Here is a 15,769-nt window from a genome sequence, read left to right on the forward strand (position 1 = left end):
TTGATTGATTGATTGATTGATTGATTTGTACTCTTGGCGGAGATTAATGGAAATTTTAGAAAATACAATTTTTTTCGAATTGGAGTATTAAGAAGTTAGGTACAGCTTACAGCAGTAAAATTTTTGGAAATATTCAACATTTTTTCCCTCCATTACTGTATCTTGTACAATAATGAAAATTAGTATGTCTAGAACCCTTCTGCTATATGGAAAAAAAATATTTTTACGATTTAAAAAAATGTATATATATATATATATATATATATATATATATATATATATATATATATATATATATTTGTTTCAAAATTCAGAATGGTGGCAGTTTACTGTGCAGTGAAGAAGCGTTTCCCTCATAACTCATAAACTTGTTAACTTTGTCATATTCTCTCTCTTTTATTTTATTACTGAAACTCATGTTTACAATATAATGCTCTTTCAACTACATTCCTCATTAAATAATATTTTTTTTTATTTTGTATTAGAAGAAAATATTGATATTTCACCATTTGTTAAATGAATTTATTTTTTAACAGACAATCTATCGAAGGTAGAGAAGTGATTTTGTATCACATTGTAGATATGACAGGCATAAATACACAAAACATTTCATCACAGAATGGTGGATAGTTTTTAAGTTATGAGAGAAACGCTTCACCACTGCAGTGAACCGAATTTAGAAAAAAAAATGCAAATAATTTTTTTAATGGTAAATTTTTTTCATATAGCAGAAGGACAGTGTTTTACACATACTAGTTTTCATTATTGTACAAGATACAGTAATGGAGGAAAAAAAGTTGAATATTTCCAAACGTTTACTGCTGTAAGCTGCACCTAACTCTTTAACTCAGTATGAATATTACTTTGCAAATAATTAACATTAAAGGTTCGTTGGATTCTAGCAAAGGTGCAGTATGGCCAATCGACAGCATTTGTTGGATTGAGACTGCATTTAACACACATTCATTAAAAACGAAAACAGAAACTTGCAGCCCTCAAATTAACACTTTCAAATTATTAGTGAAATGTTGAACTCTCCGTCTTTTGAGTTCAGTAATGGAATCATAACACCTGGAATACTATGTAATGTAGCGTACTTGAATAGCTACATAACAAATTCAAGTGGTAAAAATAATCCGAAATAAACTCAGAATATGAAATTCGCTATAAAACGACGCAATTTGTAATAATTCGCGAATGTGTTCATATTTCGCTAATAGAAGTCTATTTCGCGATTTGTCACGATTTTTTTATCCGCATGTTATTAATCAGAATCACTTCAGTCATAAAGATTAGTATAAATCTATTGTATATCTATTATGTCGTGATTTTCGCAATCTCCATAAATACCTGGCCCTGTATATGACTACTTGTATAATAGTTATTTACATTACAAATGTTAAAAATGACATTTTAATTTGTGTGTATGCACGCCAAGTGTAGGAAACGTGCGAGCAAAATAAAATCCTTTTTAACATGTGTGTCGTACACTATTTTATAGACAGTAATTCGTTCGTGATGACATAAAGATAATACTCGTATATTCCCCTAACTTCTCCACTGTATTCCCCCTCATTGTAATAGCGAAATTTTATCACAATAAATGCAGGCGGTGGTGTAACTTGGTGGACTCCATTTGACTGCAGATCGAGAAGTTCCCGGTTGAAACCCGGATATTTCCCAATTTTGTATAATTGCATTTACTTGTTGTTTCTTATAGTTATCAATAAAGAGCAAACTTATTTCATTTGTGTACCTTTATCAAACAAAAACAGTCGTTTTTTAAAATAACTCTGACAGTGTTTGAACCGTTCTCATGATCGGTTGCGATTGCTGCTTGTGACATCTGGTGGGAAACAATAATCTGCGCCAGTAGCGTATGCAGAATATTAAAATTATTTACAATTTACATTATCGGTATTTAGAATTTTGCTCTTTATACAAGTTTTCACCCTATAACTAAATTAGAACAAAATCTATGTAATAATTCAGCGGAAATGTCTGTAGGCAGCAGACAAATGTGATTCCGAAAATCACTTTCCGACACCAGATTTGTTGAAAACATATTGTTTCGTGAAAACTGGAAATGGATTCTTTGCCAAAAAATCTTTCTATTTGTACTTACTGATGTTTTAGTTGTCCACTTTCTCAGCATTTGAAAATTGAACTTCTAAAAAGTTATGATGATAGCCATGTTGTTTTATGATTCTAAATTCTGGGCCCTGGAAAAATGAGTAGGAAAAATGAATTAGAAATTAGATTTCTGATAAAAATTTCAAGTTACACAATCATAAATGGGCTAGATTAATTGAATTCATAGGTGTAAAAGTTTTTAAATTAACAGACAAAGTAAAGGATTACAGAAACAAATGAGCAGATCATTTCGAAAGTGAATGACGACCGTTTTCCGTAATTAAACGTTAGCTACAGATGTGTGGGAAAAGAAAAATACTGGAAGACATACAAAGATGTTTTGAAACATTTTAACACTCAAAATCTCACGATTCTGAATTCTGAGTCCTGAAAAATAAGTAGGGAAAATGAATATAAATTAGATTTTTAGGAATATTTCAAGTTACATAGACATGAGTAGAAAGATAAGTGAAGATACGTGTAAGGAAATAAACATTTTTAGATTAACATACAGAATAACAAATAAATAAGTCGTGTCGAAAGAATGACTGGCGACAGCATCCAAAAACTAGCCTTAAGTTACAAGCATGTTGGAAAACAAAATACTGGAAGACAGAGAAAGATTACTTAAAACAATTTAACTGTCAAAATTTCATGGCTCTGAATTCTGGTTCCTGAGAAAATAAGTAGAAAAAATTAATTATAAATTAGATTTTCGAGGAAAACTTCAAGTTACCAGCCATAAATAGCAAGATAATTGAAGACATAGGGGTTATGTAAAGGACTGAACGTTTTCAGATTAACAGATTAAAATAACGGAGTACAGAAGCAAATGAACAGAACATGTTGAAAGAATGATGATAATCGTATTCCGAAACTAGCCGTAAGCTACAGATGCATCTGAAAACGAAGTACTGGAAGACAAAGAAATATGTGTTGGAAAAAAAATAACTGTCAAAATGTCTTGGCTTAGAATTCCAGATCCTGAAAAAAATTAATGTGGAAAATGAACTAGAAATTAGATTTTCGAGAAACATTTCAAATTACATAGTCATAAATAGAAATATAAGTAAAGACATACCGGTACCTAAAACTAAACGTTTCAAATTAGCAAACGAAATAACTAAGTACCTACAGAAATAAATGAATGACCGCATTCCAAATCTAATCATAATTCACAGACGTATCGGGAATTAAAATGTTGTAGGACAAACTAAGATGTTTTGTAAAATGTTAATTATCTGAATTTCATGAGACCAAAACAGACTAAAGAGATCTTATCCTTTTAAGTGATAACTTAAAACAGGCTTAAGGGATTTCATCCTTGTAAGTGATAACTTAAAACAGGCTTAAGAGATTTCGTCCTTGTAAGTGATAACTTAAATTATCATTGAAACTGACGAATTTAGTTCATAGAATTTTAAACGCCATATTTCTTTCCTTAAGATCAATACAAGCGACAGTTTTAGATCCAGCCCTTGAATATAATCGTTATTATAACAATTCCAATAATGATTGATTTTATAAAAACAATCACATCAAATTAATAACTAAATACATAAAAATAACTTACTTAATAACTAAAGAGATAAAAATAATCTGGTTGCGTAATCGGAATTCTTCTGACACATATTTCTTTACATATTAAATTTATAATTTACAGTTGAAATTACAGTTTTTACAATTTTGTTCGTATATACAAAGACATATTTAATCGTTTGATTTTAAAATGTTAAAATTACAATAAATATATGATGTAAACTTGGACAAATTAATTCCTGAAAGGATTATTAAGGGAATGATGTGTCACCGTATTGAATTTCAATATGGCGTCCGTCCAGCCATGATAATTACGCTTCTAGAACGAAGGCAAAAGGACAATTTGTATAATTTTCTGTCAAATATTTTTTTCTGTAAGACATATTCAAGGAATAATCAAATATTTAATTAAATATAGTTTCAGATGTATGATTATTTCGTGTTATTATTTTATAAATGCTGTACATATGCTATAAATTAAGCACTTACATTCGACAAATATTCAAGGAATAAAGAAAATGTGTTTTCGGATGTAAGATTGTCATGTGTTTTATATACCGGTATCATGATTATTTAAAAAATTTATTAAAAAATATATTTCTTTGTATTTCAAAATTTTCTTTTCCTATAAATTTTTGGTTTTAAACATAAGATTGTCTCGTGTTCTTATTTTGTTAGTATATAGATCTACTATATAAACATTTACTTCCACGAATATTTAAAAAATGAACTAAATGTGGTGTCTGATGTCAGATTATTATTAATCCACATTGTTATTTTGTAAATATTACTCTAAAATAAGCATTAACATTTCACGAATGTGGTTCTTCACGTAAGATTGCTTTACATTCTAGTCTTCGAATTTACGTACTATAAAATAAGCATTTACATTCCACGAATAATCAACGAATGAACAAAATGTGGTTCCACATCTAAGATTACTTCACGTTCTTATTTTGTGAAACTTATACTCTGAAATAAGTATTTACATATATTACACGAATATTCTACGAATTAATTAAATGTGCTTCCAGATATAGGCTTAAGGTTGTTTCATGTTCTTGGTTTGTGTTCTACATATTCTGAAGTAAATATTTACATTTCACGAATATTCAGTGAATGAACTAAATGTACTTCCATATATAAGCTTAAAAGATTACTTGATGTTCTTGTTTTGTAATTTATTTACTCTAAAATAATCATTCAAATTCCATAAATATTCAACAAATGAACTATATGAGTTTCCAAATGTAAGATTATTTGACGTTCTTGTTTTGTAATTTATATACTCTAAAATAAGCATTCATATTCCACGAATATTCAACTAATGAACTAAACATGATTCCAGATGTAAGATTATTCAACGAATGAACTAAATGTGGTTTCAGATGTAAGATTATTTGACGTTCTTGTTTTACAATTTATATACTCTAAAATAAGCATTCATATTCCACGAATACTCAACTAAAGAACTAAATGTAGTTCTAGATGTAAGATTATTTAACGAATGAACTAAATGTGGTTCCAGATGTAAGATTATTTGACGTTCTTCATTTTTTTTTTCTAATTTATGTAGGTACTCTAAAATAATCATTTACATTTCACGAATATTCAATGAATGAACTAAATGTGGTTCCGGATGCAAGTTTATTTCATGTTTCTGTTTTGTAATTTATGTACCCTAAAGTAAGCGTTCACATTTCACTAATATTCAACTAATGAAGTGAATATAATTCTAGATGTAATATTATTCAACGAATGAACTGAAATGTGGTTCCAGAAGTAAGATTATTTTACGTTCTTGTTTTGTAATTATATAAAATGTACTTACACTAAAATGAGTATTTAAATTCCATGCATATTAAAAAATGTGGTTTCAGATATAAGATTATTTCAATCTCTTACTCGTATTTACATTTCTCGAATATTTCGAATGATCTAAATGTGGTTCTAGAAGTAAGAGTATTTCACGTTCTTGTTTAGAAGCATTTATATTCCATGAATTAAGTAAGTGCAGTTTCAGATATATGATTATTTCACGTTCTTGCTTATAATAATTACTTATATTTCATGTATCAACTAAATGTTGTTTCGGATGTAAGGTTATTCCACTTTCTCGTTTTGTGATTTATACTCTGAAATAATTATTTATAATCCACGAATATTCAACAAATGAACTAAGTGTGGTTCCGAATGTAAAATTATTTCATGTTCTTGTTTATAAGCAGTTATATTCCTTGAATGAAGTGAATGTGGTTCCAAATGTAAGATTATTTCACGTTCTTGTTCTGTGATTTATATGCTATAAAATAAGCATTTACATTCTACGAATATTGAACAAATGAACTAAATATGGTTTTAGATATAAGTTAATATCACGTTCTTGTTTTGTGAGCTATGCACTCTAGAATAAGCATTTACATTCCATGAATACTCAACAAATAAACCAAATGTGAGTTTAGATGTAAAGATATTTCAAGTTCGTATTTTGTGATTTATATATTCTGAACTAAGCATTTACATTTCACAAATACTGAACAAATGAACAAAATATGTATCAGATGTAAGTTATTTCATGTTCTTATTTTGTGATTCCTTTATCACGAATTTCCATAACTTTTCGTAAAGTTAATATAGTGTATGTGATTAATCTTTATGTAAAATTAGATATGCATTAAGCTGAAATTTCTTCATCTGCAATGAAAAAATAGTGGTTGTATTATACTTAAAATTATCAAATTTTAAGTCATCTTAAGCATCTTTATTTAGTAGAATTGACATGCACACTTTTAAAGTAAATGATAACACTTATATGAAAGTTAATATAAACATAGGCCTACATGTGATTTATAATTATAAATTTCTTCGCAAAACACGAAACAAGAAGAAGAAAATCTGAAAATATTCAATTTTTTTCAATTATGTTGGGCTAGAAGTTGCTAATATTTTGTGTATTGAAGAAGGATATGTTAAATAGTAAGATGCATAAGCAGACGAGAAGCTTTAAAATTTTTTTTTAAATTATGTAAAGTAGCAATTAACCTGCGTAACGCTATTTAGAGAAAGGATTAATAATAAAGGCACATATACATGCATATTTAAATAATTTTAAAAAATTGTTCCATTTCGTGTTGTGGACTGTGTTTAATTTTAGTTTTGAATAATTTTACAGAAAATTACGTATATAAATTTCTTCGAAAAACATGGAATAGGAAGAGAATAATTTGAAAATATTTCATTTTTTAATTACGTAGAGCTAGAAGTTTGCAATGTTTCATGTATTCTGTTGGAGAAGGATGTGTTAAATAGATTTTTAAGCAGAAGACAACATTCAAACAAATTTTTAAAATTGTTTCAAATCGAAATTCACCTGGGCAACATTATCTTAGAGAAAAGACCTGTAACAAAGGGATTACGTAAATGCATATTAATTTCATAAATTAAAATAAAATTGTTCCATTTTCTATTGAACACTGTTTTGAATTTTAGTTTCGAATATTTTTCAGTAATTTCCTTACTGGTTTCTCTGAATCTTACGTTAAAATAAAGGGCGTATTATATTCCTGTCTCGTCCAATTTCCTTGAGGTGTGCCCTATATCTAACAAAATTTAAAATGTGATTTAGGGACTCACCCGGGTTGCGTGCGTTCCCCCTGATTGCTTTGTGACGAGTGATACATGTCTCTGGTGTTATCAATGTTTACTTTGTGATGGCAACTGTCTCCATAACAACGAATCGATACGCTTAATGTTTCCCGTTGTGCGTGACAATCGTTTTGACAACCAGATTGATTATTTTCCCTGAGGAACTGTCATGCCAGCGTTTATATAGGCTTTGTCCCTTTTACAAACCGCCTAATAATAGGGAAGGTAAATACAATTTTACTAATGCAAATAGAATCAGTTACTTTGTTTGTTCATGGCACGTATTATACCGAACTAACTTCCTGTCATTCCTTACATTGCATTTAAATTACCTGCACCTCAAAGTTACGTGGAAGTAACAGTCACGGTTCGAATCTCACTTACATCACTCGTGTTCGTCAGTTGCCAGTATGTTGTTCTGTGTTGTCTAATGGAGGAAATGATTGAGGAAATAAATTAAATACCGATATATTGATATTGCAATATATTGCAAACTTAATTTCGATAATCGATATATATTGCAAAAAATATATCGATATATCGAACGATTATTATCGATATATCGCTATTCCATAAGTAAATACTTCAACGTGCTCATAATTTGTGTGTACGTTTTGTAAGCAATGTTCGTAAATATGATCATATTACCCCATCCCTGGAAGCAATAGGTTGGCTTAAACTAGATAAGAAAAGAAATTTACATTCACTTCTCATTCTCTTCGAAATCTTGAACCTTTCTAGTCCTTCGTACCTGTCGTCTCACTTCACTTACCTTTCTTCCCACCATAATCTGAACACACGCTCTCGTCATGAAATAATACTAACAATACCATCCCATCGCACCTCCTCATACTCATCCTCTTTCACAATAGCCCTGCCAAGACTCTGGAATTCGCTACCTGCTAGCATCAGGGACTGTCGAAATAAAATTGAATTCAAACGCAAACTTACTAGGCACTTGGTCAGTAATTGATTTCTTCTAAATAGTTTCCTTAATCTATCACAAAATATTTCAATATCCAGTAATTTCATCACTATACAATTATGTTATTCTAGGTTTAATTTTTAATTCAGTAAATATAAAATATTCTTTGTTTTTAAATGATAAATTATCTAGCTTTAATTAATCAGGTAATCTTTTAGTACTTTGATTTTTATTGTAATTGTAATTGTAAATTTAATACTAATTATAAGTTTATTTGTAATTGTAATTGTAAATGTAATACTAATTGTAATTTTATTCTTCATATTATAGTTGGAATCTCCTGGTAGAGGGGCAGAAAAGGCCTGACGGCCTTATCTCTACCAGGTTAAATAAATAAATACTAAAAATACTAAAATACTAAACTGCATTTCCAGGTGTGCATTTACTGTATTACAACATAATTATTTAAATTTGAATATTCATTTTTACCATTGAAATTAACATCATAACAGTCAAAAGCAAAAATGTAAAATTGTAAGAATAAACAATATATGTTCAATACCATATGATGTAGGTCCTAACCTAAATCAAAATTATGGTGGAGGTAAGGTGAGCTTAAACGATGTAGTGGGAAAGAGTTAAGTGAACTCTACATGGTTGAGTGTTATTGGAACGCGATTCAATTATTCTAATTTTATATGGAATTCAATTCAGGAAACAGATATAATGCTCTTTTCTATCTAACGACGTAATCATTTTGAAATGTAAGTAAACAGAACTTGCAATTATTTTTAAATGTAAGTAAACCGTACTTAGGATGTTACAAGTTTTAACAAACTTCACAGTTGATTTGATACAATCCTTCTATAGTAGGTTTCCATTGGAAGTTATTGTTACACTCCAACATTCCAAACAACAATGGTGATGATGATAAGGATAGAATTGTTATGCACTAAAAATATGTAATAAGACGCCAGAATGTCAGTACTAGGTTGTGCATAGAAATCATAGCCGCAAACAAATGTCACATCGGTATTAAATCCTTGTTTCTCTTTCCATTTGAAAGTATAGAAATAAAAGTTTTGATACCCGTTTTGAGATCAGACGGTTCCTTTTCAAGGTGGGAGTTGCTCCTGCCTTGGAGAACATAAATAAAAATATTAAAACAGTAGTAGATAAACCTCCCGTCTGTCTCACTTTCGCACAGGCTAAATTTTTAATTTGGAGCTGCATATTAAACAGTTTGAATTCGAATTCCAGTTCAGCTAATTAGAACAAGGTATTGAGAGAGGTTGCACAATTATGTAACTGTCCTCCTTCATTAGCGCCATCTCTCGGGAATTATCGGAGTTGTCTAGTGTGGATTTTGTTGTTGATAATGATAATAATTCCACAAAAAAAACTATAAATTTATGAAAAAAAAACTATATATTATACGATATATTGAATCAAAATTTCGATACCAATATATCGCTATATCGAAACGAAAATATCGGTATTTCGTAAAAATCGATATATCGTTCCCAACTCTAGCCTAATGCAGAGGCCCGGCGTTGTGTTGATACTACGTTATGATAGTCCAACCATGTGTTCGTGTAACGTCAGCTAGGAAATAAATACACGGTGTCACGAAAATGACACATGATTCATCATTTAACCTTTTATATGGTTCGCAATAAGTTCATTCATCATGATGAGAGAGTTTCCAATCATAATTTATTTTCTTGAATATTGTGTTATTAAAAAGGCATATCTAAATGAAACCAATTTATTTGTCTGGAAACAAGACGAACTTTCGTTTTCTGGATTACACACAAAAGGCAGTCTTTATAACAACAAATGTAATGAATTTGACTTTATTTATGGATTACATTTTAGGTTTCATATTTTATCCCCATCCTATAAGTACTTCTGCATGTAATTTTCATTATTATCAGATGAATGGTTTTTGAGTTATTCAAATTAAAAAAAAAATATGTTCATAATCCATCTCCTCTTAAGAAAATGTAAGTTTCATGCATGACCCTTTTTACGACACCTCTGATATGGTTAGGAAAAAACTAAGTATCAGAATTTTAAATTTACATCTATAAATAAAGAGAATTTTTCAAACAGGCTATATGCAACTTCAAAATTTAAATTTATAGTGTCCACTAAATATGTTTTATTTTTTAATTTCTAAAGCATTTAGCTTAACAAAAATATGCTATTACCTTTTCTTAACTACAATATGCAGAACATGCAGTAAAAATTTAATGTTCCTAACATCAGAATTGTAAGAGCCTTTTCACTTTGAACGTAACGGCTGAAAAAAATGTGAGAAAACAGCTTGTAATGTTTTAGTAGAATTCGAATTCAAGATTACAACCATTTAAATACGACGTAATTTTTATGTTGCTAAGCGCCACAGAGCACTGAAAGCTGCTCAAAATATAAACAAGACATTTCTGGTTTATTTTTTCACAAAAAAACGGAAATGCAGTAAATATATTTGATTAGTTCGAAAGTAAGTCCTCCGAGACTTTTATGTGCAACCGGAGTTCGCTTTAGGGGTATAATAATTGGCAGCAATGGTTCAGAATTGCTGTTGATATGTGTGGTTGACATAGCTGCCATTGTTACTTCGAATAAATTAACAAGAAAGGCAACCGAAAGTGAACAGTATGCTGTAATTCTTTTTTTCACTGTAGAAAGGCGTACACCTGCTGAAATCTATTGCAGAATGGTTGCAGTATGTGGAGAGACATGTCTAGGAGAATCGGCTGCTCGCAGTTTCGTTCGGGTCAGAATATCTCTACAGGACAATCCACGACTAAGGCAAGAACTCAAGGATATCACGCCAAATTCAGTTCAACATGTTAATGCTCTTTTCAAGAGAATATGGGAATAATAATAAAAGAACTAAGTTTATTGCTAAATATCAGGCAGGAAAGTATCAGTAATATTCTTCACAAACACCTGCAGTATCGTAAAGTTTGCATACAATGTGTTTTTCACTCTTTAACTGCTGAGCAGAAAGCAGAACGTGCGAGAATCTGTCAACAGAATCTCAGACGATATCACGGGAAAGATGATCAGTCCTTGCATTGATTCGTAACAGCTAACGAGTCCTGGTGATATTATTTTGACTCACACTGCAGTCAGTCTAGCAAGGAATGGAAACACACTAGATTTCCTCTCCATAAAAAGCTTAAATTGCAAGTAGATGCTGGAAAAAGTTATGTTATCGCTTTTTTCGGTGTGCATTGCTAGTGGAATTGCTGTTTCGTGGACAAATAATCGATTTATTTTATTTGGTTATTTTGCGACGCTGTATCAGCATCTCAGGTTATTTAGCGTCTGAATGAAATGAAGGTGATAATGCCGGTGAAATGAACCCGGAGTCCAGCACCGAAAGTTACCCAGCATTTGCTCGTATTGGGTTGAGGGAAACCCCCGAAAAAAACCTCAACCAAGTAACTTGCCCCAACCGGGATTAGAACCCGGGCCATCTGGTTTCGCGGCCAGACGCGCTGACCGTTACTCCACAGGTGTGGACCAAATAATCGATGCCCAGCGCTATACAGGCACTTTCGGGCATCTTAGATAAGACATTAAGGAATAAACATCCTGTGTTTTTCAGTTTCATATTACATCTACTCATTAATTTATCATTTAAATTATTATTGATATTATTCCATTTAAATCATGTTATTAAGTTGACTCGTAGACGCTTGCTTACAAATAGCTTTTAGGGAACCCGGAGGTTCATTGTCGCTCTTACTTAAGCCCGCCATCGGTTCCTATCCTGAGCAAGATTAATACAGTTCCGATCATCATATCCCATCTCCCCCAAACCATTTCAATATTATCCTCCCATCTACATCTCGACCTCCTAAAGATCTTTATGCTCGACCATGCCGAAATGTAGTAATTATACACCTGGCAGCAGCCCTTTAATAATCCTCATTAAAGTACACCTATTCATTAAAGTTCAGGTTTTCTACCAATCAGAAAGCAATGTAAAAGCGCAAGTATCGATTATTCTCGGATATGCAATCGAAATACAACTAGCGAAACGTCACGGAGGCTGGAAATCCAATACTGTGGCAGAAAGTTATGTTCTTTTACTATAATAATTAGCGTTAATTGTAAATAATATTCAAATAAATTCAATTTGTCATCTCGTTTTTCAATGTCTAAATCAATTTCCAGGTTATATCAAGATTAATGTTCATTTTACTCTCTAGATTATATCAAGGTCAATGATATTTGTTCCTCGGAAAAAATCAATACTTTCGCGTCTGCGCATATCTCAAAATTTACGAGATTTCACAAGGTCACTTCCGCTCCCCAGTCAGATAAGAATAATATGAATACTTATGAATAATTTCAAGTTATAAATATGGTCGAGCATAAAAAGTCGTATGAAACTTGCCTATAATGGTAATTAAGACGCTCGTATGAAAATTATGAAACTCGCTTGCGCTCGTTTCATAAACATCCTCGCGTCTTAATTACTATCATTATAGGCTCGTTGCATAATGTACTATTATACAGTATCTACTTATTTTACCTAATGAGAAAGTAGAAAAAAGTCGACATTTTCGTACAATTTGAAAATGAACACCAAAACTATGCATTATGAACATGGGTTGTATTGTATCATTATAGTGAAGAGTGTATTGTTGAAGCAACTATGAAGCAAAGTTTTAAGGTACCTACTTTCAATTTCCAAGTAGCCGCCCAGAAAGCAGCTTTTTGAGGGAAATGAACTCCCGGAAATTACTCTTGAATATAGGGTAAAGTTGCCTATTTCCGTGATACTCCTAATCCCGTGATACTTTTTTAAAATTGAATGTCAGTCAAAGCTTTGCCGTTCGATCATAGCGCCAGACATCTTTCTCGAAAGAGTGCATCTTTCGCCTACTTTTGAGACATCGGTGAACTTCCTAGCAAGATACCCAACCCCGTGACATTCAGTGAAAAAAACGTATCACGGAATTAGGAGTATCATGGAATTAGGCAACTTTGCCCTAGTTATTTTAGTCGCATTTAAATAGGATGAGAACATAAGCTGAAACAGACCGGGAGGAACTAGTGAGATAAGAGTAGCAAATATCATGAATAAATTCTCCATTAAGTTTTGCGTTCCACGTGTTTGACTCCGTAATGCTTCCTGAAATGAGAGTTCGCCAGACTGAAATCTGGGGGATACCGTTACAACCAGTCCATAGGGTACAGATGAATCTTCACATCTGCGCTTTATATCCTTCGCGGAAAGCATGCTACTGTCATTAAATATAAACTTTCAGGGACGGACGTATTTTTATTTTGGTGTAATACTGTTTCATGTTTAAAGTTATTGTGCTCAATGAACTCTCTTAATTTTGTGATATATTTTGTATAACTGATCTGAACTGCGCCCGAGCACGAGCTTCTGCTCTTTCGGGCTGCAATGCCTAATGTAGCTCAAGTGTAAAGTATTAAATAAATTATTATTATTATTATTATTATTATTATTATTATTATTATTATTATTATTTCTTGTAATAATTATGTATTCATTTATATTCATATTCATTTCACTTGCCATGTGAGCAACCACATTTGCTGTAGACGTTATCAATAAAATTTTAACGTGGTTTTAATGCATGATCTAAAAATCCAAATCATTTATCAATTAAAATATTTTAAATTGCAGATTTGCATTTATTTAGAGGTAAATCACTGCAGTTATTCGGCAGTTTGTTATAAAATCTAATGTCAACATTCGATGATCCTTTTTATCTAAAAATGCAGTAGACACTTTACTGTAACTTTGCCTGCAAGATCGCCAGATATTAACAAAAAAATTTAGATATTTGCACAAATCAGTTTTTGGTTGGATTATTTAACCCAGAAAAAATCAAGAACGCGATATCTGCAATCTGCTGTCATTTATAAGCAAAATTCGTTTATTGCATAAAATTCATTTAGTTATTTTGCTTTACCATGTTAAATAAATTGCTGATCTGATATTAAAAATTGATGAGCTCTTTGTTATTATTATTATTATTATTATTATTATTATTATTATTATTATTATTATTATTATTATTATTTGAGCTACTTTTTGTAATAGTATGAATGTTACAATACTTCTTGCATAAAATACATAATAAATAACCAGATTTACTTCAAAATCGATATCTCGAAAACAGTTTTTGATCGGCTGGTCTCTTATTGCTTAACTCATCCAATTGACACATTGTGGTACGATTTTCTAGAACACGAACTTAGCGTTTCTGTAAGAGGGCCTGTTACATGTATAAGAACAAAATGGTGGACACATAGACCTACAACATCAAGGATGAAGTTGAGGTGTTAGGTACGCCTTACAGCAGTAAAATTGTGGAAATATTCAACATTTTTTCCTCCATTACTGTATCTTGTACAACAATTAAAATTAGTACGTGTAAAACACTGTCCTTCTGCTATATGAAAAAATATTTTTACGATTTAAAAAAAATATTTACTTTTTTTTTTTTTTTTTCAAGATTCAGTTCACTGTGCAGTGATGAAGTGTTTGCCACATAACTCAAAAACTATCCAACATTCTGTGATGAAACTTTTTGTGTGTATTTATGCATATCATATCTACAATATTATGCAAGACAACTTTGATAGATTGTCTGGTAAAAAATAAATTAATTCAAAATGATCAAGTATCAGTATTTTTTTCTAACACAAAATAAGAAAAAAATATTATTTATTAAGGAATGTAGTTGAAAGAGCATTATATTGTAAACATAAGTTTCAGCAATAAAATAAAAGAGAGAGAAAATGAAAGAATTAACAAATTTTACATTTTGCATAGTGAACTACCACCATTATGAATTTTGAAAAAATTATATATAAATAATTTGTTTTAAATCGTAAAAATATTTTTTTTCATACAGCAGAAGGACAGTGTTTTACACATACCAATTTTCATTATTGTATAAGATACAGTAATGGAGGAAAAAAATGTTGAATATGTCCAAAAAATTACTGCTGTAGTCTAAGCTGTACTTAATCCCTTAAGCAAAGTAGTGGTGATGCAAAAAATCCAATTTACCTGTGGCAGAATTTTTAAGATTGTGTAGAAAGTGAAAAAAGTGTGAGAAATTAAATGTATCTCTTACTTTTGAAACCCCCTATACTTAAAGATAAACAACCACCAATTTTTAATATGACTGTGTCGCATGTGATATTGTTATTTTAGCTCATTAACCATATTTTGAAGGAAATTCATGATAATTGAAACTTAACTAGGTGTCCTGTATTTTTATTTTCTATATTTGGGAACTCTGGCAATGAGTTATGTATGGTCCAAAAAGTTAGACATAATGAATTAGGAGCTGTGAAATAATAAATTGTACACATGCACAGTGTCTGTCTAGCCGACAGCCAAGAAACTTCAGCAACAAGTACTGTGTGAAGTCATGTTTGTCATATTTCAGAACTGGCCAGCTGTCCACAAACGAGCTCGATTGTTCCAGAGCTCCGGGGGATGCCTAATATTCA

At 30.9% G+C, this 15,769-nt stretch overlaps 1 protein-coding gene across 2 annotated transcripts in view; it reads right to left on the bottom strand.

Moving 5' to 3' along the window:
* Nucleotides 1–15,769, bottom strand: part of LOC138696779 (transient receptor potential cation channel protein painless-like) — a 96,363-nt gene that overhangs the window by 14,933 nt on the left and 65,661 nt on the right. For both annotated transcript variants that reach the window (XM_069822177.1, XM_069822178.1), the window contains exon 2: nucleotides 2,126–2,222. The gene's annotated coding sequence lies outside the window, so the exon portion shown is untranslated. The remainder of the gene's footprint in view (nucleotides 1–2,125; nucleotides 2,223–15,769) is intronic.

This window comes from Periplaneta americana, chromosome 3 (genome assembly GCF_040183065.1).
Source record: "Periplaneta americana isolate PAMFEO1 chromosome 3, P.americana_PAMFEO1_priV1, whole genome shotgun sequence".
Lineage (NCBI taxonomy): Eukaryota > Metazoa > Arthropoda > Insecta > Blattodea > Blattidae > Periplaneta > Periplaneta americana.